Source organism: Artibeus jamaicensis, unplaced genomic scaffold (genome assembly GCF_021234435.1).
Source record: "Artibeus jamaicensis isolate MK-2021 breed Jamaican fruit bat unplaced genomic scaffold, CSHL_Jam_final contig_65, whole genome shotgun sequence".
NCBI lineage: Eukaryota > Metazoa > Chordata > Mammalia > Chiroptera > Phyllostomidae > Artibeus > Artibeus jamaicensis.
In genome coordinates, this window is record NW_026521913.1 from 3048369 (window position 1) to 3073564 (window position 25196).

A 25196-nucleotide genomic window follows, 5' to 3' on the forward strand; every position below is an offset into this window, starting at 1 on the left:
TCCCGGCTCTGAGGCGCAGGGGCTGTAGCGGTGATTGATTGTGGCTGCACAGCGGGCCGTGGGAGGAGCCCAGGGTTTCTGGCAGAAAGGGACACAGCCACTTTCCCACTTTGAAGCCTTCACCCTTGGCCCCTATTCCCACAGGCTCAGCATCCACTCACCCCGACGGGGCACCCCTCGATGGCTGGGAGACAGCAGGGTTTGCAGAATTCAGCTTTAGAGTCTGTAATATGTTGCCAAGAAATACAAGGCAATACCAGTCCCCTAGGCTCAAAGAGGCTCTTCTCTTATTAAAGCTCTCAAATCCTTGGGGCTTTCTGAATTAAGCAGAGGAGGTCAACACTCTGACCCTGCACACAGCACAGCCCCACTTTCTTGCAGTCCTGAGGGTTTCAGGCACCCTGGGGGTTTTTGGAACATGCATGCTATTAGCAACAAGGAAACCCTCAGCATTCTTCAACCAACAGGACTGTGTAAATATTGCATCAAAAATAAACATTTGGTGGTTTTCAATAATTAAGATAAATATAATTTTAATGCAATATTTTAAAAAACTAAATTTCATGTAAAAAACCCACGATGAACAAAATACTAACATTTTCTGTAAAGATGGAGTGTTTTTATGACTGCAACCTGGGCATTGAAACCAGTCATTTCCAAGCACCCTCCGTGTGTCTGATCTCCACGTGGGGGTTTATGAAGATTGACAATGACATACAACAGATTAGGCAATGCCGGTTTCATATATAGTCATATTTTTGGACTGTAGAGCTTTATTTACTTTTTACCTCATTTAAATATGGGAGAATATTTTGATAAGTGTACATAGAGGCACACATTTCCCTTGTTTGCCTCAGGTTCCAATGTACCTCTAGAACAGGTGAATTCCCAGTGCTCTGGAACCTCCACAGATGATATCAGGAGCCAGGGTTTGGGAGGGGCCTGGGCAGTGAGAGGCCCTTGCATTTGGGACTGGAGAAGGCTGGTGGTTGACAGTAGCTTTGAGGTTTGAGGACTCTGCTCTCAGCTCTCAGAGTCTGGAGACATAAGAGAAGGCCCAATCTGCTACCAAGACCTCCTTGTTTAATAAATTTTCCTGCAGACATTACTTAAGCAGAAAAGACCTCCAGTACCCCACACTTGACCCCCATGTAGGGGTAGATGGCAGAAGCTTGACTCCCTTGAGGGCTATGGTATGTGCTTGTTTAGAGATAACTTTCCAGCAGCCCTCATCCTCACCCAAAGTCTCCCACCCCTTCTCCATATTCAGGGGTCACTACCCCTCTCCAGAAAGAAATTCCGCTCTCCAGAAACAACCTCCTTACCGAGCTAAATTTCTTCCTCTGCTTAGAGGAGACAGATAACTCGTTTCTCCTCTGTGCAGGGGCATGCAACACTGAGAGTTCAACCTTAATTGGGCCCATTCTTCACACCCTCCCCACATTATATCATTTTGGCATTATGCCCCATTCCCCTTATGCATCCAACCCTCCTAATGATTGTTCAAGATTCCTAAGGTTTCAGCTGGGAAGCTTTCTGTGACTTTCCTCCTCCATTTTCTGGCAAGGTACTCATCTTAGCACCCCAGAATTCCTTGTGTGTCTATCACTTATGAGCAATATGCAGTGAACCCCACTTGCCCACTGTCTGAACTTCCTAAGGTCCAAACCCAGGTCATAGCTCATATACTGATTAGCACTCCAGGAATGGGTATTGGAAGAACAAAAGTATTCCTTTATAAATGCATTTTGAGGGGTTACACAGCAAGAAGTATATCCCTTAACAGAGAATCACATTTTTTATGGCACTTTATAAAATATTTTTACAGATGACACCTCAGTTATTTCTCACAAAGTTATTAATTCCACTTGGTAGGTGAGAAAAGAGGCCTGGGGAGATCAAAGTACCAAAGCTAAAACCGGGGCTCAGATCTGGTAATCATTTCGCTGTACCACAGCTGACTTTGTTAGAGGTGGCTCTGCTCAGAGGCACACCCCATGCAATGTATGTCTTGAAGAGAATTTACTCAGCTGCGTTTTAGGATGCCACTTTGCAAAAGAATTACTAAAGAGTTACAGTGGTAACATATATTAGAGTAGTGCTCCCTGGCTGTTGTTGCTCAGTGAATTGAGTTATCACCCTGTGAACCAAAGGCTCGTGGGTTTGATTCCTAGTCAGGGCACATGCCTGGGTTTCAGGCCAGGTCCCCTGTAGGGGGTATGGGAGGGGCATCCCCCTACATATTGATATTTCTCTCCCTCCCCTTCTAAAAATAAATAAATAAAATCTTTAAGTGTGTGTGTGTGTGTGTGTGTGTGTGTGTGTGTGTATTAGTAATGCTAATGTTAAGCAGGTTTTTCACTGCAGGATTTTCAGTGCCTTTATCATTATAGTGTGCATTGGAATTTTTTAGGATGATGTCATAATACAGAATGTTTACCAGTTTAATTTGGCCACAGAACACTGTTTCTTATGAAACATCTTCTGGATCCAGTGTTCCAAGGGATCCACTTCAGGAAATGTTTAGTTCATTCAAATGGTTTTTAGTTCATCTAGGCAGTTTCTGAAGAGCATTGGCAATTAGGATAGTAAAAATGTATATTCTGGACACTAAACCTCACCCCCTTGTAAATCTACAGTTAATCACTGGTCTGCCAGTTTCTGTGAGCCTGGTAAACATGAGTCAGTTCTCCAGGTTTGATCAGATCTGAGGGAGCTGAGGAGCCTCATAAAAAATGCAGACAGGCCTTAAACAGCTGTCTTCATGGTGCCCAGAAGCCTGCAGATCTTCCCTCAACCTTCCCAGAGAAAACCTCAAATGTAACTGTGTGTGGAACGGCAACTTAGGGCTTCTGATACTGACGGTACCTTTTGGTTGATCACCTCCACTGAATAGGAAAATACACCCTGAGTTTTCAGTTGTCTCACTTCCTCTTTCCTGGGGAGCTGGCAGTCTGGACTGTGTCCATGTCTACTCAATGAAAAGGTAACAGCAGTCACTCACTGGGTGCCTCTGACCTGGAACAAAGGCTGCTAATGGCAGCCTCCTCTTCATACACACCCATTGTTTAAAATCAGGTGGTTTTTTTTTAAGGCTTTGATTACAGCCTACTATTTATCAGGCACTTTTCACAGATCTGTAACTCCGTCTATTCAGGCTATAGTACCTTTAAGAGAGGAGATGAATTGGGGAAGCTGGAATCCCTATTTCAAGGATTCAGAGAAGTGTTGTGGAGTAGCAGAGGAGCCTTGGGAAGTGATACTGTGATCAGAAAAACAACTGGGTAAATTTATTGTCCACCTGCAGATGTTTCTAGATCACTAGCACTGAGCAAATTAATGTCAAGAATTGTCTCACAGATTTTTTTTTCCAAATCCTGAAAAGCAAGTAGCCCTTGAGATCTGTGTGGAATAGAGTGGTGTCACAGAAGTCAAGGGCAGGAATGTTTTGAGAAAAAGGGACCTATCAGATAGGGGTGTGTGTGTGTGTGTTTCCAGGAATGTGTGGTGTGTGTGTGTGTGCATGCGTGCGTGTGTGTGTGTGCATAAGGGAGGGCAAGCACTCCTGCATGTGGCCAAGGAAGAGAGTGGGGAGGAAATAGCTAGTGTGATGTTTAACCTGTCGAGTTTAAAATTCTTATGTTACCCCAGATGGAAATTTTCAGTAAGCAGTTGGAGACTCAGGAAGTCATTGGGGCACTGTATACTGAAGCTGTCTCCATTTGATGAACTTACCAAAAATGAGGCCACAGGTAGAGCAGAAAGGTCAAAGCAGAACTTCCTTTGGATGTCATCCTGGGACAGGGAAGCAGAGTCTTAAGCCAGGGGTGGAGGGAGGAAGAGCCTGTACTGATAAACTGGACCATCTAGAAACTTCAACCTGCTAGTTTACAGCCAGAACCTGTTGTGGTGGGTCCGGGCTCAGGCTACGCCAGGTTGTTCATTCCTGAGAAGTGTGGAGTGTCACTTGAGAGTGTGAATGGAACCACACAGGTTAATACAGCCACTAACAAACCCACTCAACAGCATTGTCACACATCGAATGAATGATGTGATTTTTGAAGTAGAAAATATTTTTTAAACTTGCTAATGGTTTCATGAAAGTCTAAACAGAACCATTTTGTAGAAGACTCTCAGAAAATCAAGTTGGATTTTGGGGGTAGTGGTGTATGAGGCTGAGCATTTCATTCTTATTCTGGTCAACGATCTTTGGTGGCAGGGACCCCTGGCAGTAACTTTGAATACCACCAAAAGTTGTAAGAAAAGTTATAAAGCTATGCTGCTTTATATTTTGAAACCATCTTCAAGACTGACTTAAATGATGTGGCTGAGCTTCACAGTGTCCAAATAAGAAGCAAATTCAGAAGGTATTCTAATTGCTGCTGTGAACTTATATTTCATTTTTATTTGATCAAGTGGTAGTAAATAATGAAGGTATCAACATGTAATCCTTCACTTGCCTAAAATTCTGAAAAGTTGAAAAATTTTAAAATCAGACTTGGTGGAAACATTTCTATTTTACAGTTTTTAATGAATTAAATCTATTTTATTTACATAGGTTAACCTACTAAATGAGATAAAACGTTTGGTTTTCATGTATACGATTTTATGTGTTTGGTAAGAAATAGAAAAATCCAAACATTTAGCTAATTTAAATAGTTAACTAGATGGACTTTATTCACTTAATAAAGCATTTTTTCTTTGTTGTAGAAATCACTACAGATTTTTTTTCCCAATAGCTAATGTCCCATTACATTTAACTCCGATTCGATTACAAAAATACCTTTTAAAAAATGAATTAAGACAAATATCTCTTATGGTAAACAAAGGTCCCCTCCACTGGTAAGATGCACATGAACATTTTAGTCCCCAGAATCAGCCAAACTTCCACACCTCCCTGGAGGTCTGAAACCAGAAGCCAGGTCTCCTATGACCAGGCTGGGGTTTGTTTGACTTCAACATGTGGTGCCAGGATAAGTGAGATGGCATCTCAACCACACTCCCCATTTCGTTGTCTAGACTTATTTTGCCCAAGTGCTGAGTGTTTGTGACTTTTTGTTATACTAAAGTGTAGTTGAATGTTTGTGCCTTTTCTTTGGATTTCTTTAATGGCTCCTGTGCTCGAAAAGCCTTTCTTGCATCCATAAACAACTAGTCATTTATCTTTTCTTCTAATTTTTAGGGTTTCAATTTTACAGATTATTGTTTAAATTCATTTGGAATCCTTTGCTCAGTGGTCTGCAAAGTAAGAATGCCACTTAATTCTCCCCCTCCCCTTACTAGCTTACCCCCAGGCCCAGTATCATTTTGTGAATAAACTCACCTCTCCAACATCTCTTTAGTCCATGCAATGTTGGCAGGGCAAGTTCCACTTCACTTTCTGTCCCTGCACAATTTTCTTGGCAATGCTCCCCATTAATTCTTCCAGTCAAATTTTATTCCATGGGATTTGTTTGGAATGATATTAAGCCTAGACACTAATTTTGGAAGACTTGATAGCTTTTAACCCTCTTTTTCTAGTAAAGTACAAATTGAATAAAACCTGTAGGTGTTTGTTGTGCATATTCAGACCACACTTACGGAGCAGTCAGCAGGGTGTCTGGGGAGGAACACACTAACCAGACTGGTTCTGCAGAGACACAGTGGCTTCAGGTTTCTGTGCTGCCAAGGGTATGGGATCCTGGCTGACTTCCAGGGGCTGATCTGTCAGGGGCCACTATATAATTCCTGGCCTGAGGGCCCTCCAGCCTAGCAGGGGGGGTTACCAACACTGGTGAGCACAAGACAGTGTGGTTACATGACTAAGGAGACACACTTGTGCCAACTTTGAACCTGAAAACCCCTAATTAAAGTTCTTTATTATTTTCCTTTGCAATTGTTTTTCCCCTTGGCAATTTAGGGATCCAAAGGAGAACAAAGACAGAGGCTTGTGTCTTTTGAAAAAAGGTGTCTTTTTAAAACAAGCACAGGGAAGAGGGTGTGGATTGCAGAGGCTCCTTTGGCTCTTGGCTACCCTTCTGTGTGAAAGCAATGTGTGAACAATGAGCCTCCAGCCCCCAAGGTTTCATGGCTCCTGAGCAAGGAGCACTGGGAGGGAGGGAGGGAAGAAGGGAATAGAGTCCAATGAACAGACAGAAAGTCTCCCCTTCAGGTTGATGAAGGTGCCCCATTTATCGTGGTTTCCTCAAAGCTTCTTACACGCTCTGTAAGATAAGGTCGGATGTATGAAGTGTCAGTCAGACCCAACAGGTCCCTGTCCCTCCCTCATGGCAGGAGCCTTCTCCTGGCCATTGGTCCATGATCCTCCTACCCCTCATCCCATTCTGTTTGTGTTCTGGGATCCCTGTCTTAACACACACCTAATGCATATTTGGTATTACAATTTTCTTCTGAGAAAATTTCTCTCATACGCAATTATGCCTAATATTTTAAGCTAATGTTTTACCTGAAACAGTGTACAGGTTGCTCTTAGGCTGTGCCTATGATCTAAACATTACAAGTTACCTCCTACATTTAAAAAGAAATTATTTATTTACTTGTTGTTCAAGTACAGTTTTTTGTCTCTTACTTCCATCCCAGCCCAGCCCAGTGCTCCCCACCTCCCTCCCATTTCCACCCCCTTAGTTTTTGCCCGTGTGTCCTATATACAAGTTCCTTTAAACCCTTCCCCTTTTCCCCTAAAATTCCTACCCCTCTGGTCACTGTCAGCCTGTTCTCTATTTCAGTGTCTTTGGTTATATTTTGCTGGCTTGTTTGCTGGCTGGTTTGTTTTGTTGTTTAGGTTCCTGTTAAATGGAAACCTATGGTATTTGTCATATGGTATCTGTCTTTTACCACCTGGCTTATTTCACTCAGCATAATGCTTTCCAGTTCCAGCCATGCTGTTGCAAAGGATAGGAACTCCTTCTTTCTTTCTGCTGCATAGAATTCCATTGTGTAAACCTCCTACATTTTAATCTTGGCTTGGGCTATCCCTCTCTCTTAAATTCTGTCTTCACTGGTACCTGCTGGAGGTGGGGTCATTTCCGAGTGGGGGGTAGGAGAGAATGCCCTCTTTCTATGCAAGGGTAATTTGGTCACAGGTAGAAAGGGTACTTTGGCCTGTCCCATATCAGAAAAGGATTCTGGCAGAATCTGTCAGAGGGAGGGATAAGGTGATGATAGCTATCAACAGTAGGTTTTCAGGTAGGAGTGTCAAGTGCAAAGAATGAGAATCAGAAGTAGTGTGGGTATTTGGGGAAAGAACACATTGTTCCCTGTGGCCCCACTCAGATCATGAGGCTCCCTGCTTGAGTTCTACAAAGTGTGGAGTGAGAGGAAGACATGGTTCAGACCTTTTGAGAGCTTTTTGCCCAAGGAAGGAGGCAAGAGCTCTACATTTGGGACAAAGTGGAAGACAGTTTAGGATAGTGGCATGTCCTCAAGAGTCTGACCGGAGAGATGGGGAGTGTTGAAGGGAAATTCATCATCACTGCCCTGGGTGACACTGTCCTGTCACCGGAATGCTCAAGCCCTGCAGGGGGTTGTGCCTTATTTTTAGTTTAAGTATCAATAAACTCTCCGTCTTCGTAAGAGGAGATAAGGGGAGGTGTTCAGATGAAAGCTCTGGAGACAGTGCAGGACCCATCAGAGTGGGGAGATCAGAGGCCAGTTTACTATAGTACGTATGCCTTTGTGTTGCTCAGTCTTTTGCTGAGGGCTGCCTTACCCACCTCCAGCTCTTCTGCATGCGGCTAAGCAGCCTGAAGGTCGTCCTGCCACACAGAGACACAGGTGCTGTTGTGGGAGTGAAAATAGTGGAGGGGGTTGTGAAGATACGGCAGAGCACTGGCAGCATCCACCATGGTCTTAGACGCTTGTTCTCAACTTTGCCAGCAGGTCACAGTTAGGAAGAATCCATCCTCCTTCATTTCTGTAACGCCCTCTTGTGATGTGAGGTGCAGGTGTTTCTTACTAACTGTCTGCCACAAGTGGGGACATGTATGGCTTACTGGCCCATCTTTGATGCTTTTTGGTCATGTTTATTTCCCACAATTCTGGTGCAGATTTTTATGTCCTCAGACTTTATTGGAAATATTCATTATGATCACCGGATGCCTATAAATATGTTAATATCCTTCTTGAAAACAGCTAGATCTTTGTTTCTATTACCGTTGCTTGTTGATTCCTTAAAGAGTAACTAAGGAGGAGTGGGGTGGACGACATTGAGAACCATGGTCTAGAAGACGAGAGAACATTAAGATCGGAAGGAGAGTTTCTTCACCATGTCAGGAAATGGCAACATATGCTCTTACTGTCCAGGCCAGTCACCTGTCAGATCCTTACTCCTAGATAGATGTAAGCATCTGAGTGCACGTGCACCTCCCACTGCCATCCTTTCTGTGCCTTAGTAACCATCATCTTTCCCTCCCCATTTCTGGTAGGTTGCACAGGACCTGGCCCTGAGCTGGTCTGCCTGGGGCTGGCCAGGAGTGTGCAAGAAAGATTACGTTGTGAGTCTAGGTGGATTGAGAGTACATTTATTAAGGCTGGGGAAAGTGAAATAAAGAAGGGCTTAGCATGGAAGAAGCAACAGGAGAACCTAGGGTGGACTACCTTAGCTCTCTGGGAAGTCAGAGAAAAGGGCTTTGAGGGACGTGTTCAGGGAGTTAGTCATGGATAAGCTGCTGCAGCCCATTGCTCCCCATGCTGCAAGTCTCATAGGGTCCCTTGAACTCCTAGAGTTTAGGAGATGCCTGCCTGTGGGTGAAGAAGAGAGGGAAGGGAAAGGCGGGGGTATGATGTGCTCTTTGTTTTGAGAGGTTTTATCTCTCCCTTGCAGGCCAGAATCTTAGGGGAGGTTTTAGGGGAGGGTTTCAGCAATATATTCATTAGTTATGCTGGTGTGCCCTTTTAGGGTCATGGTCTCTATTGATTGGTCAGTGACAGGGCAGGGTGTTGTTAGTCATTGCCATTGGTCCTGGCATCACCCACCTCGTTTTGCTGCTTTTCTGGGCCCGGAGCTGAAACACAACTAAGGCCTGGATGTCATCTCTAGGTAGGTGACCCTCCTTATTTGGCTACAAATTGCTGAGTTATCTATCTCAGTTTCTCCATCCTACTTACCAAAGAATTTTTCTAGTTTCTTACTATCCTGACTCAAGTGGAAGCAAAATGTGCAGGAAATATGTGAAGTTTCAAATTGGCCAATCACAGGAGGCTTCAGGGATGAAGCTTGTTGCTACTAGGGGATTGCAATTTAACATGATCCTGCCAGTGATATACCATCAGTAAGAATTTTGTGCATCTGCTATTCTTAGCATGCAGTGGCTGGAATAATGTTGGAGACAGAGAAGCCAGAATCACATGGCAGGGCCATGTAGAATCAGATGACATTTTAAATATTATGGTTCAAGATATCAAGATCTATATCATGGTCAGGTTTCATTTGAACTATTGATATATGGTAGAAATCAATCTTTTTTTCCCTAAGGTATTTTTCATTTAGCTTAAGAATTAAACTATGAAAATAATAATTGCAAGAGAAAAATTATCAGCAATAAGGATAAAAGAAAACAAATAGCCCTGATGTAGTTGGTTGGAGTGTCGTCCCATACACCAAAAGGTTGCAGGTTTGAACCCTGCGTAGCACACATACCTGGGTTGTAGGTTCAGTCTTCATTTGGAGCACTATGGGGGGCAGCTGATCCCCGTTTCTCTCTTCCTCTCTAAAATCAATAAACATGCTCTCGGGCGAGGATATGAAAAATGAAGAGTACAAGCAGGAAAGAGCAACATTTTAGAGCCTATTTCCCCATGGGTCCATTTAAACTTCTGGGTCTTAGCTGGTCTTTAATATTCTGAGAGATTCTCTATGGAACCTATGAGAGATGATACAGTGGAAGTATGAAAGGCTGTACTCAGTTCCCGCAGAGAAAGAAAAAGAGCCTGGCATAAAAACCAGGACTTCATAGTTTTCAAGGATTATGACACTTTGATAAAATAAATACTATTCTAGGAACAAAAATTAATAAACACAGCAAAATAGCTGCTGAAGGTTCACCAAACTGAAGACACTGTACAACTATATGATAATTTAAGACAACTGCTTTTGAGGAAAAAAATTGTTTTGTGAGTGCTGGGAAAATTAACCAAGAAATGATACCTATTGACTTCAAACATTCTTACACACCACTTGAAAAGCCCAGTGCAGAAGCAAGGAGAAAGCACTCTGATAAAGCATTTCTAATAGGTCATTTAACAGAAAATTTCTGTGAATGAACATTGGTGAAAGAACACAATTCACCTTGCCCTCAGTCTTGAGGAGAAAATGTGAAATCTTGTTTTTCTAGTAGAGTTGCTTTAGCTCATTCACCACTATGCTCTATAATCTATTGACCCTGCCACCAGGTCATTGTCCCCCTTTCAAATCACATCCTCACCTGCCTCCTTTCCAACTAATATTTCAGGGCCTGGGATTATAACCCACCCTTTGCATATTCTTTAATTCTCTTGCCAGTCTCTTTCAGGGGACTCCCCTGACTAAACCCAAGCCAGGCTGAATGGGTTTAGTCTCTGCTTGTACCAGGCAGATGGGCATGGCTATAAAATCATGGGCACATTAAAGGTTTTGGACTGTTAACCTCTAGGGATGGACTAATAGTCCATCCACGTTACTCCTCAGATCAGTCTTTGAAAGCCATTTATTATTTTTTATTATTCTATTTTACTTATTTTTAGAGAGAGGGGAATGGAGAAAGAGGGAGAAAAACATCAGTGTGTGGTTGCCCCTCATGTACCCCCCACAGGGGACCTGGCCTACAACCCAGGCATGTGCCCTGACTGGGAATCCAACTGGTGACCTTTTGCTTTGCAGTCTGGTGCTCAATCCACTGAGCCACACCAGCCAGGTTATTATTATTTTTTAAAGATATTAAAGTTTATTTTCAGAGAGAGGGGAAGGGAGGGGGAAAGAGAGGAAACAGATGTGCAAGAGAAACACTGATCAGTTGCCTCTTACACACCCCCAGCTCCGGAGCTGGCCCACAACCCGGAGATGTTCCCTGACTGGGAATCAAACAGGCATCCTTTTGCTTTGCTGGACAATGCCCAACCCACTGAGCCACACCCTTCAGGGCAACAGCCATTTATTATTATTACATTCATATATATAGGAGTGAAATAAAGTTTTGGGAGCTAACATTTTTACTCTGATATTTCCTTTTCTTTCTGATCCAAACCTATTTTATTTGGTTAAAATGTGTTAATGGCAACCGTCTAAATTGGATTCACAGCCCACTGATAGGATTGGACAAAAAGATGCCCTGGGTTATTATTTCATTCTGATTTCTCCCTTCTCAAACCTCCCAGATCCTTCTACCCTACTCACTCTCAGTTGATGACCTTATGTCTTATTTCACTGAGAAACTGAAATTAATTGGAAGAACTTCCACCAACAGACCTGTACCTGTATTGATTGCTCTGCCTCCCCACTACAGCCGTGGATAAAACGCTTGTGCTCCTCTGGAGGGTCAACCCCTTTGCTTGTGCAGCGGGTCCTAACTTCTCTCACATACTCAGGACGTTCGTTACTTGAACAGTTGTCCCTCTCCATCCTGGATCACCAGTTTTTTCCTCCCTCCAAAGGGTCATTTCCACCTGGGAACAATCCTACTAATACCTCCCACCTTTCAAAAACCATCCCCTACCCTACATCTACCTCCAGCTCCTTTTTCTTCTCAACTTTGCTTTACGACAGAGCTCCTCACAGGGGTGCTTGAGCTTCCTGTCTTCAGTTCCCTTCCTCCATTTTTTCCCTAGATTCTCACTCTCATCAAGATATTGAACCCTAAACTGATTTTGTGAAGGTCCCCATGCCATTCATCTTGCCAAATCCAGTGGCCAGTTTTTGGTCCCCATATCCTTCCATCTTCCAATAGCATCTGACATAGGTACCTGCCCTTCCTTCTTACAAATATTAATACTTGGCCTTCAAGCCTATGCTTTCTTTGCCCCTCCTGCTGCACGGGGACTCCTTCTCAGCATCCTTTGTTAGCTCCCCTCATTTCCGTGATCCATAAATAGTGAGCGCCTTGGGGTTTGGTCCTTGGATCTCTTCTCCTCCCTACTGATATTTCTGTTAAGTGAGTCATCCTGCCTCACTGTTTTAAATACTACCTGTGTGCAGATAGTCTCCAAATCAGGCCCCTTCCCTGAACCACAGATGCTCTTGGAGACTCAGTGGCCATCTGTACTTGTTGGTCTTGTAGGAATTCTCAAACTGAATGTGTCCAAACAAACCCTTGTCCTTCTTGCACAGCCCTGCACCCTTCCTCTTCTCATCATTATTTATCCCATCTCAGCCAATAGCATTCCAGTCTTCCATGTTTCCAGGCTCTACGCCTTGGACCCCAACCCTCCACCTCCATCAGCATCCACTCCACCAGCAAGTTTTGTCAGCTCTGTCTTCCAAATATACCCCTGGTCTGACCACTTCTCACCTTCCCACTGCTACCACCTCAAAGCCCCCAGCACCACTCACCTGGGATTTTGTAGTGTGTGTCTTACCGATCCCCTGACTTTGTCCTTGTTCCTGGCAATATTATTCTCCACAGTGTACTCACAGATATCTTTTTAAAATCTCAGTAAGAGCCTTTCCTTTTCCTCCAGTTTTCATCTCACTTAGAGTAAATTCCACAGTCTTCTCCATAGTCCGTAAGTCCCTTATGATCTGGGCTCTTCATACCTCACCTCCCACCTGCCCATCAGTCACTTGTTCCAGCAACACCAGTCTCCTTGATTGGTTTAATAAGCTTCCTCCCCTCTGGACCTCTGCACTGACTCTTGCTTAGCCTGAGACATGCTCCCTTCAGATGTCTGCATGTCCCACTCCTCACTTTCTTATGCCCCCTGAGTGCCCACCGCAGAGATGTCACTGACTACCCCACATAAAATAGCAAACCTACCACCTGCCCTCCTGACCCACTCTAACTGTGCCTTGCCTTATTTTTCGAGCTTTTTTTTTTCACCTGACATACATTAGGAAAGGCAGGGCTTTGTATGCTCAATGATGCCTCCTCAACACCTAGAGTAGTGCTGGCATATGTATTTATGTATATATACTTGCTTAATTAAATAGTTAAGGCAGAACGATTCCTGAAGCCTTGAGTAGAGCGGCTAAAGAGGACACAAGATCCCTTTGGGCTAAAAATGAAAGTATGCCTGTTTTGAGAAAGCCCTCAGTTTTCTAGTAGGAGATATTTCACACTCACACTTTGTTATACCAGCCCAAAGCCCCAAGGTTCATGCTAGAAAGAAGCTCTGGAAGAAAATGACCTCTGGAAGTTCCCTTTATCTTGTTCCCCAGCCCCTGTAGAAAAAAAATCTTCAAGAGAGAAAAAATTTTTAAGTGCAAATACATGTGGTGTTCAAATTAAGTTAGAGGAAAAGACATTAGGAAACCTACAGAAAGAGCTGAAGGATGGTGCCAAAGAGCCCGAGTTCAAACCAGGTCTGTCAAACACCAGGACCTATGCTCACCAGAGTAACTCTATATGGAAAGAGGAAAGTGTAGTAGATTCCTAGGGCTGCCACCACAAATTGAATGGCTTAACACAATAGCAATTTATTGTTTCATGTTTCTGGAGACCAGAAGCGCAAAGTCAAGGGCTCTGCCCCCTCTGAAAGCGCAAAGGAAGGAACTGTTCTGTGCTGTCTCCTAGCCTCTGGCAGCCCCAGGTTCCTTGGTTTGTAACACATCCCTCCAGCCTGCCTGCATCCTCCCATGGCAGTATCCCTGTGTTTCATCACCCTGCCTTCCCTCCCTGCATGTCTGTCCAAACTTTCCCCGTTTAAAAGGATACTTGTCATATTGGATTAGGGACCATCTAATGACTTTACCTGAACTTGACTAAATTTACATAGACCCTATTTCCAAATAAGGGCATTGCCTGCGGTACTGGTGACTAGGACTCCAACATATATCTTTTGGGGGGGGACATAATTCAACACATAACAAGATACAAAGCATCGTTAGAGACTGATAAAATGTCCAGGAAGTATGAGCAGTGTGCACACAGTCAGAAACTAGCTGGGTATTCTCAGTAGGAAGTAGTTACCATATATTGCTGTGAATAGTGTGCTCCCATGTATAATATGCACCCATGTTTTTTGCCCAAACTTTCAGGAAAAAGAATATTTCATTTTAAATTTTTAATTCAATTATTTATTTATTTATTTATATTTAGAAACAAAACCGATTGTGTTACTCCAGGATATCATTTTGCATATGGACACTGTCACTGCTTTCTAGAGGTACACTTTCAATGCATAAGTAAAAGAATTAAAAATATGTATATAGATATGGGATTAGTACTACCCATGTAAAATGTGCATCCTTATTTTTCTCTCAAAAATTTGGGCAAAAAAGTGCACATTATACATGGCAAAATACAAGTATCCCTTGGTCAGAGTGGAATCTCCTCTCTCCTGCCTTGTTCTGGCAGGGCAGGGTGTCTTCAGCACCCTCTCAGGAATGGGGGAAAGTCAAAAATTGGAGCTGAATGAGACCTTAAAAAAATGGACAGGTGAAGGAAGTGGTTTGCACAAGTGGCTTGGCGAGGTGCTGTCCTCAAACCACCAGAGCTGGTTACAGTGATCTCGCTGATGCTGGCAGGTGCCAGGTTCCCTGAGAGCTCAGCATTTGAGTGAACCACAGCTTCTCCTTTCTGCTGGCTTAGGCTGTGCTAGAGGCCAAATGACTATATTTGGAAGATGAACAATAGAACTTCAAGATTCCTAATAATACAGTTCTGATGGCAGTTTTGTTATTAAAAATGGCATGGAGTATGACAATAGAAATAATAAAATATTCTATAATATTTTAGACTATCATATAATATAAAAACAAAAGAAATAAATTTAGCTTTAAGCTCAGGGTCAAGCTTTCGGCCTGACCAACAACACCCTCCATGACCTTGGAGGTTTCTTCATCCTAACTGGGTTCTGCCCTGTGGATCAATCATCCTCACACCTGCGCACAGTTTGGAGGCCTGTCTAGATTTCCCTCTTTTTTCCTCACAGAATATTGGTAAAGGCAGAGCTCAGGTTCCTGAACTCAGCTTACATGATATGTCTAATACTGACTCTTATCAATTCTCCCTCCTTCTCCCAGTGTCCAAGCACAGCTCACTGAGTCAGGAGGGAAACCCTTGGGATCGTGTAAGAGGATGGGATGGAGTAACACAAAGTGCTCATCCAAACCAACTGTGATTATGTTTCCAAAGAAAGTCAGATAGGAATGTGGACAGGGCACATTGTATTTTTCTTGGAGCAGCATGTGATAACAGCAGTATTTTGGCAACTACACAGGAAGTAGAGAAAAGACTAAGAGCCAGAGACTGCAGAAGATGAGAGAGAAGCATTTAGTTAGGAAAGGCTATGATTGCCCCTAATCTGCCACTGTGGCACATGAGGGAGTTGAAAGTGCCTGTGGAAAATTGTTTCTGTTCTAGCCCTGGCTGGTGTGGCTCATTGGATTGAGTGCTGGCCTGTGAACTAAAAGGTCGCTGGTTCGATTCCAGTCAGGGCATATGCCTGGATTGCAGGCCAGGTCCCCAGTTGGGGGCATGAGAGAGGCAACCAATTAATGTATCTCTCACATGATAAAAATATCTATGGATGTTTCTCCTCCTCTCTTTCTCCCTCTCAAAAAATAGTCATTTCTGTTCTAGAAAAAGGGCAGGAGAAATGGAAACGCTTGGATTCATTCAAAGCGCTATTAAGTACCTACTATGTGTTAGGTACTGAACAGAAGGGTTACCCACTTTGTACTTTCTAGAATCTTCACAGCCATCATCCCCATCCAAGCATCATTATGTCTTGTGAAGAAGCTGATATAATAGAATTTTATCTTTAAAATATTGCCCTGACTGCTAGTATAGAAGGGATTTCAGTGGCACAGGGACAACTTCCAGGAGACCAGATGGGAGAAGATTGTGATCCTTCAGAGAGTGGCTTTGGATTTTAGGGAGGAATTAAAGGTAAAATTTAGAGAATGATCCAGCAGAACTCAGTGATGAATTTGATGTGAGGGTCGTGAAGAGAGAGGCAACCAGGATGGCCTTGAGCTCCTTGCATGACCACGTGAGTTAATGGAGGTGCCATTGAAGGAGACAGTAAATCTGGGAAAAGAAGTGGTGGTAGCCCTGGCTGGTATAGCTCAGTGGATTGAGCGCGGGACTTCAAACCAAAGGATCAACGTTCGATTCCTCGTCAGGGCACATGCCTGGGTTGCAGGCCAGTTCCTAGCGGAGGACGCACGAGAGGCAACCATACATTGACATTTCTCTCCCTCTCTCCTTCCCTTCCCCTATAAAGATAAATAAACAAAATCTTTAAAAAATACCTATTTAAAAAAAGAAGTGGCAGTAAAGAATTCCATGTTGTGTAGGTTAACTTTGAAGTGCCTGTGAGAACCCAGTGGACATGTCAAAGAGGCTAGTGCCAGGATCTGCATGTTGAAAGAGAGCTGTGGGCCACAAATGTACTGCTGGCCATTTTCAGTATGTAGAAAGCCAGGAGAGCCTAAAATTGCCTAAGGAAAGGGCACGAAGATGTTGTCCTAGGGTGATCTGGACCCATGCCACGCAGAACGGTCTCCTATACTAGGGTAACTCATGCAGCAGGATGGAAATAAGTGCAGAATTTCATGTTTTTAAATATGGCATCCAAAGTCTGAAAATGTTGCCACTCAAGGGTTAGTTTCCTGTTTATTTCACTTAGCTTCGCATGTTCTCTGCAGATAGAACCCCTTGGGGAGTTGGGACTGAAGACAGTCACATGTGGCTTCCCCTAACACAGGGTTTCTGAGTCTGGTGGGGATGTGTCTTGAGGCTGAGGTGACTGTTGAGAGAGTCCTGAGAGATGAGAGCACTAGTGGTCATGATGAAATCTAACCTTTATTGAGTATGTATGTGTCACACCCAGGGTTGGTGGCATCTTTTTAAATGCTTTACTGTGCCAATCTTGAAGATGTGTACTCTTATTATACCCATTTTATATTGAGAAAATAGAGGCTTAGATGGCATAAGTAACCTGCTCAAGGTCGAGCTAATCAGTGGTGGAACAGGGTTTAGACTCAGGTGTATCCATTGATAGAACCCAAGCTCCTCGGGCCAAGCTATTGCAGTTCCCTACCAGTCAGCAGTCTAAGGACTGTTTCCATCACGTGACCCACCGTTGTGTCTGTGGGTATGGGACTCAGTGCCTCTAGGAGCCCATCCTCCATGTGTCGTCCAAGCCCTCCAGCCCAGCTCCCGCCACAGCTGGAGACAAATGCTCAGAAAATCTGGTTTTAGTTTCCCTCTAAAATAGTAATAGGAATACTAACACAAACAAGTATTTTTGCGTGTGATGTTTATAGTTTATCAAAGACTTCCCCAGACATTTTCAAACTTCAATCCTTTAGCATTAATTTTTCTGCAGTTAATTGATGAACTAGGAGGGAGGTGAAGGTGTGAAGCTGCAGGTCACAGAGGGAATGTTTTTTCCCCTCTCTCACTTCAACTTAAAAAAAAAATTTCTGTGGCTGTACTGCTGGTGGACTACCAAAGTCTCATCTTTCTTTAACCAATAAAAAATTTCAACTGAGACATTGATTATAGATTTTTTTCTTCCTTTTATTATTATTACCATTGGTGAGGACCCGAGGATATATATATATATTTTTTAGAGAGAGAGAGGAAGTGGAGGGAAGGAGGGGACAGAAAGAGAGAGAGAGACAGAGGAACATAGATATGAAAGAGAAACATGGGTCAGTTGCCTCCTATATATGCCCCATCCAGGGATCGAACCCACAATTTAGATATGTGCCCTGACTGGGAATCGAACCCACAACCTTTTGTTGTATGGGGCTACACTCCAACCAACTGAGCCATCTGGACAGGGCTCTTTTTTATTATTTTTATTTTTTTATTATAACAAAAGTTACCATCTTAACCATTTTTAAGTGTATAGTTCAGTGGCATTAAGTATAGAGTACATTCACATTGTTGTATAACCATTACCACTGTCCATCCACAGAACTCTTTTCATCTTCCCAAGCTGAGACTCTGTGCCCATTAATCAATACCTTCTCATCCTTCTCCCCCCAGCTCCTGGCAGCCACCATTCCACTTACTGTCTTTGAATTCGACTGCTCTGGGTACCTCCTACTGTATTAGTGAAAGCATACAGTGTTTGTCTTGTTTACTGGCTTATTTCATACAACATAAATACTATATATATATATATATATATATATATATATATATATGAAATGGAATGCTGTCTTATTTCACATAGCATAATGTCCTCGAGATTCAACTAAGTTGTGATCTGTCAGAATTTCCTTGCTTTTTAAGGCTGAATAATGTTCCATTGTATGTAATGCCTCATATTATTTATTCATTGATTAATGGACACTTGAGTTGCTTCCACCTTTTGGTTATCATAAATAATGCTTCTATGAACATGAGTGTTCAAATACCCCTTTGAGAACTGGTTTTCAGTTCTTTCGGGCAAATGCCCAGAAATGGAATTGCTAGATCATATGGTAATTCTATTTTTAATTTTTAAAAAAACTACTGCATTATTTTCCACAGTGGCTGTACCATTGTACATTCCCATAACAGTTCGTAAGGGTTCCCATAACAGTTTCTCCACATCCTAACAGTTTTTATTTATTTATTTATTTGCTAGTGGCCATACTAATGAGTGTCACATAGCATGGGGGGTATAGTGCTGAGCACAGCTGCCTCCTCATGGGTATGCCATAGCATCTGTGGTTTTGATTTGCCTTTCCCTAATGATTAGTTATGCTGAGCATCTTATTGGCTTATTGGTAATTTGTATATCTTCTTTGGAGAAATATTTATTCAAGTCCTAAATCCAGTTGTTTGTTTTTGTTGTGGAGATTCTCTCTGTATGCTGGATACTAGTCTCGTATCAGGTAGATGATTTGTAGTTTCTCCTATTCTTTTTTTTTTAAGCTTTTATTTATTTACTCTCAGAGAGAAGGGAAGGGAGAGAGAAAGAGAGGGAGAGAAACATCAATGTGTGGGTGCCTCGAGCCTCCCCCACTGGGGACCAGGGCCCCAACCATGGGCCCCAACTGGGAATTAAACCAGTGACCCTTTGGTTCTCAGGCCAGCACCCAATCCACTGAGCCACACCAACCAGGGCAGTTTCTCCCAGTCTAGAATCTTGCCTTTTCACTAATAGCTTGTGTCCTTTGAGGTACACGTGGTTTTAATTTTGATGTAGTTCAACGTTTTTTTTTTTTATTGGCTTTACTTTTGGTGTCATAGCCAAGAAATCATTGGCATATCCAATGCCTTGAAGCTTTTCACCTATATTTTCTTCTAAGTGTTTAATAGTTTTAGCTTTTATTCTTCGATCCATTTTGAGTTAGTTTTTGTAGATGGTGTAAGTAAGGTAAGGGACCAATTTCATTTTTTTTGCATGTGGATTTTTAGTTTTTCTGTTGCCATTTGTTGAAAAGACTGTCCTTTCTCATTGAATAGTCTTGGCACCCTTGTTGAAAATCATTTCACCATATATACATGGGTTTACTTTGGGACTTTCTGTTCGATTCCATTGTTTTTTATGTCTGTTTTTATACCAGTTTTGAAATTAACTTACTACAAAACCACAGTCATTAACTTACTACAAACCCACTGTAACTTATAGTTAAGTTTCAAAAGTGTGAGTTCTCCAGCTTTGTTTTTGTTTAAGATTGTTTTGGTTACTCAGGGTCCCTGGAGATTCCATATGAATTTCAGGATGGATTTTTTTTTGCTTATTTCTGCCAAACAATAAAAAAAAGCCACTGGTTTTTTGTAGGAGTTGCATTAAATCTGTAGATCACTTTGGGTAGTGTTGACAATATTAAGACTTCCAATCTGCAAATGCTGGATGTCTTCCCATTTATTTGTATCTTTAATTTCTTTTAGCAATGTTTTGTAGTTTTCATTATGCAATTCTTTTGATTCCTTGGTTAAGTTTATTCCTAAGCATCTTCTTTTTGATGCAATTGTAAATGGAATTGTTCTCGTACTTTCCTTTTCATATTGTTTATTTTAAGTGTGTAGAAATGCAACTGATTCTTGTGCATTGATTTTGTATCCTGCAACTTTGCTGAATCTTTTATTAGTTCTAAGTTTGTTGGTGGCCATCTGTAGGGTTGGCCATCTAACATAGATCATGTCATCAGTGAACAGAGATAATGTTCCTTCCCTTTTTCAACTTGGTTACCTTTTATTTCTTTTTCTTGGCTATTTGCCATGGCTAGGACTTCCAGTACTATGTTGAATACAAGTGGTAAAAGTGGACAAACCTGTCTTGTTCCTGATCTTAAAGGACAGGAGGGAGTATTTTTTTAATCCTCTTTCCTACATCATTAATGGCAGAACATTTAGAGTTTTTTGTTTGTCTGTTTTTAAATGCAGAGGCTGGTGGCCTCTGTAGAAGTGGGGGTGGAGGAGCTGGGAAGGGGAGAAAGCTGATGAGCCAGGACTTGGAGCTGCACTGGGGGAACTGCAGGGATGTGGGGAGTCAGCTGTGACTGAGACGTGCCCCAAGGAGTGGGGCTTACACTAACCACTGGTGGCCTGATCCACACAACCCTGTTCCCATCCCCATTCAGTCCAGTCCTTTCAGCCCATTTGGCTCCCAGCACATCTGACCTGTGGGGGGCTTTGCTTCAGGTGCTGAAGAAGGAAGCAGGTGTCCCACACAGTGGAGATCCAGGGTTCTGTAGCCCCAGGCTTACTTAAGAAGGAGAAGGGTGTTTTGGAACTTTAGTTCTCCATTCTTCACACATTTCCCCCTCAATACAAGGAGTTTAAAATCCCTCATTCCAGTTACCATAAAACTGCACTACAGGAATTAAACAAACTTTTATAAATTGTTGCTTAAATCTGACCCCCACATAGCCTTGAGGTTCCAGGAAATGATCGTTTAAAGCTAAACTCTGAAGTAAACTGGGCCATCTTTACTCACAGTAAAAACATTGCCAATATTTTTTCTAACTTTATGTAAGTTTTCAGCTGAATATTGACCTTCTTTTTAATAAGGGGGATTTCCTATACACATGAAATCTTTTTTATTTATTAAGGAGGATTTCCTATTCATAAGAAATCTTTTATTGCACTTTGCATTCCACATGAATTAAAAAATACTATGAAGAAAACAAACACAAATGCATGCTCAGGTGGAGCAAAGCCTTGCTTTTTGGCATCCCTGGGTTTTCACTTTGATTCTTTGAATGTCAAATTTCATTCTTTTACAAAGAGCATAATTAAATGTTAGGAGTCTTGGGACCTATGATTATAATCAACATGTACTATAATCCAGTTTCACAAGGTATGATTTTCATCTAAATATAATGAAATTCTATGAAAGGCAAATAATGCCATAGAAGCTGTATTTTCAATGGGGAAAAAACCAAAACGTATTTCTGTTTGTGTTCTACCTGAATATGTTTTCATTTGTTTGGAAATAACAAATAGTCTCCTGATGTAGAAGAGATAACTTTGGAAATGCAAAGGTTATTTTGCCCCTGGGTATCTACAAATTGTCTATATAAACATGTTTCACTGCCAGGTGTTATAAAAATGTATGGTATTTGTGACACTGGAAAAGCCAGTGCCTGTCACCTACCAGACCCAATAATCAGAGACAGGGATTGAATCTTTATGAGCACTTTATTCAGACACCCGCAATCTGAGAAGACGGTGGGTTACACAACCTAACAGACTGTCTCAAATTCCATTTTAAACTGACCCTCTTTGTAAGGAGAAGAAAACTGTAGGTAAGGAGTTTGGAATTCTTGGGAAAAGTTAATCCGATTAAAGCTGCAGCATTCTTTCATCTGTGCCCCGAGCAGTGGTCTTTATCTGTGTCCTGTGTGGTGGAGATCGCACCCTGGAGACCAATGGCTTAGATACCTTCTTGAATTCCTTGCAGTCCTCCTGAGGCACAAAGGTGGAACTGCTTATGGTCTCCTGGAGTCAAGGTGGGTCATACCTCCGGTTTCTAGAACAATCGCTTTTACATATATTGATTACTAAGCTTATTAGCTATTAACTAAAACTAAAATTTTTCCAATATTTGAGTCCTCCTAACATTTAGGGTTCAAACATGGCAGTGAATTAAAGTTGTGTGAGAATTTACAGAGATGGAGAACTCTAGATAACAATGATGTCACAGGCGGGCACAGGTAACCAGGTTCTTGGTGATCACAGACAAAGAACTGAACCGAACACACAGAGTTTAAAGCAGAAAGAGAGAGCAGATTTATTAAGTGGTAGTACACTCCACAGAACATGGGATCAGGCCAGCTCTGAGCAGAGACTGACCTCTGGGACTGGAGGAACTCTATTCTTGTAGGGCAGATATTTCTTGGCTAGTTTTTACAGGGTTTTATTGCACATGTACAAGTAGTTATATTACTTTAAAGCTACTGTCCATGTGATCTCCCATGATTTTCCTTGATTGGCCACTGGAGAAGGGGGTCTCACAATGTTGATTTATTATAACACTACTATAATGAAGCAGGGATCATGTAATATCTTCTGCGCAGGTGGATTCATGAGTCACCATGATTCAGTGCTTTTCCAGAAAGCAGGAACAACCAGTCTTAGAAAAGGGTCTTGGTCTTGTATCGATGTCCTTTATCTTAGTCCTGGAGCACCTCTTGAGTTTCCTTCTTCCTGACTATCTCCTGCCTCAATGACACCCTAAAAATCATTGAATCCTACCACCTAATTTTAAGCAGGAGAAACTGAGTCCTAGAAGGATAAATTACGTACCCAAGTTCATGTAGTTCTCACAGCCACCTTTTCCCGGCTGTGAGAGCTGTGCTAGTGCTGTGCTCTGCAGGGCATTTGTTTAGATGAGCAGCAGTAAGTAACATTTTGGATTCTAATATCAAATCACTAGTTGCTTTTTTTCTTTCTGAGAGAAAACAGTCTTATCTAAGAAGGAAAGACATTTAGCATTTTTGTTTCTTTTTCTGAGATATGTGATTTTGTGAATTATATTGCTATAACTGAGTTATATTCAGCTGTTTGAATTTGAGGGGGCTAATTGGACCCAGCTGTTCTAGTTTCAAGCTGATAATTTTCTGATTTTTTTCAAATAAATAAACATTTAAGGGAAATAAAAGAAAAATCACTGTCATCTATACTCTTTTTGTTCCTGATGTCACAGAGGATGATTATATGGAAAAATCCTGGTCATAAAACACTCAAGTAGAAAAATGATCCAGAATAGTTGGACTCAAATGTGAAATTTTGGAGATTTTAAGCAATTAATGTTGCTTATGATTTTAATGTGTATGCCTAATGATAAATAATTTTAAAAAGTATGTTTAATTAAGTTGAATTCAGCTCTTTTTTAAAAAATTTTTTATTGATTATGCTGTTACAGTTGTTCTATTCCCCCCTTCATTCCCCTCCACCCTACTTCCCTGTCCCCACCATTACCCCCCTTTAGTTTATGACCATGTGTCTCAAGTTCTTTAGATTCTATATTTCCCATGCTTTCTTGCCCCCCATCTATTTTCTATCTACTGTCTACGCTACTTACTTTCTGTACTTTCTCCCCCCTTCTCCTCCTCCCACTCCCCTATTGCTAACCCTCCTTGAGATCTTCATTTCTATGTTTCCACTCCTGATCTAGCTGTCCTTTTAGTTTGCTTTTGTTTTAGGTGTGGTTGTTAATAACTGTCAGTTTGTTGTCCTTTCACTGTTCATGTTTCTTTAACTTCTTTTTCTTCGATAAGTCCCTTTAACATTTCATATAATAAGGGCTTGGTGATGATGAACTCCTTGAATTTGATCTTATCTGAGAAGCATTTTATCTGTCCTTCTATTCTAAATGAAAGTTTTGCTGGATAGAGCAATCTTGATTGCAGGTCTTTGGATTTCATGACTTGGAATACCTCTTTCCAGCCCCTTCTTGCCTGTAAGGTCTCTTTTGAGAAATCTGCTGACAGTCTGATGGGGACTCCTTTGTAGGTGACTGTCCCCTTAGCTCTTGCTGCTTCTAGGATTCTCTCCATTTTAATTTTGGCTAATGTAATGATGATGTGCCTTGGTGTGTTCCTTCTTGGGTCCAACTTCTTTGGGACTCTCTGAGCTTCCTGGATTTCCTGGAAGTCTATTTCCTTTGCCAGATTGGGGAAATTCTCCTTTATTATTTGTTTAAATAAGTTTTCCACTGGTGGCTGTGCCTTTCCCCCTTCTGGTACCCCTATAATTCGGATGTTGGAGTGTTTAAAGATGTCCTGGAGGTTCCTAAGCCTCTCCTCATTTTTTTGAATTTCTATTTCTTCATTCTTTTCTGTTTGGCCATTATTTGCTTTCTTCTGGTCCACTCCATTGATTTGAGTCCCAGTTTCCTTTTCATTGCTATTGGTTTCCTGTGCAATTCCATTCATTTCAATTAGTTTCGCCTTCATATATTTGTCTAATTTGTGGCTATAATCAACCAGTTCTGTGAGGATCCTGATCACCAGTGTTTTAAACTGTGTGTCTGAGAGTTTTGCTATTTCTTCATCGCTTAGATTTATAGGCTCTGGGGCTTTGAGATCTTCTTGAGCCATTTTTGGTCTGTTCACGCCCTTTAAGTGTGAGGAACAGCGCCTTGGACTCCCAGGTCGCTGGGTTGTGACGCTGTATGTGGAGGTGGGGTCAGAGCAGGGAAATGGCGGCTCTCTCCCTGTCGCTTGCTGCGGGCACCCGCTGGGTCGCGGTCCACTCGCCTACTCCCTCACTTGTCTATCCGTGCACAAATGTGTGACCACAGTCAACTTGCTGCCCTGCTCCCTCGCTGTTTCCCCGCGGTGGCTCACTTGGTCGCTCTCTCGGTCGCTCACTAGGTCCAACACTGCGCCTGAGTCTGTCTGACTGAGACCTCCTGTGCAACCCCGCTCCACCAGCTGCTGGTTTCGCCCCTTACTGGTCAGACTGAAGAATTTGTTGTTAACAGACTTCCGAAAAGTTCAATTTTCTGTGTTCTGGCTGTGTTTTCTGTTGTTAATATTTTGTTGTCTCTAAACTTGGTTGTGTGAGAAGGCACGGATATCCACCTATGCCTCCATCTTGGTGGAAGTGAATTCAGCTCTTTTGATAAGAATAAAATAAAATTCTGTGATTAAAAGAAAAATAGTTCCC

General features: G+C 42.2%; 1 protein-coding gene across 3 annotated transcripts in view; it reads left to right on the forward strand.

Moving 5' to 3' along the window:
• Positions 1 to 25196, forward strand: part of RIN2 (Ras and Rab interactor 2) — a 254705-nt gene that overhangs the window by 690 nt on the left and 228819 nt on the right. The gene's annotated exons all lie outside the window — the stretch shown is intronic.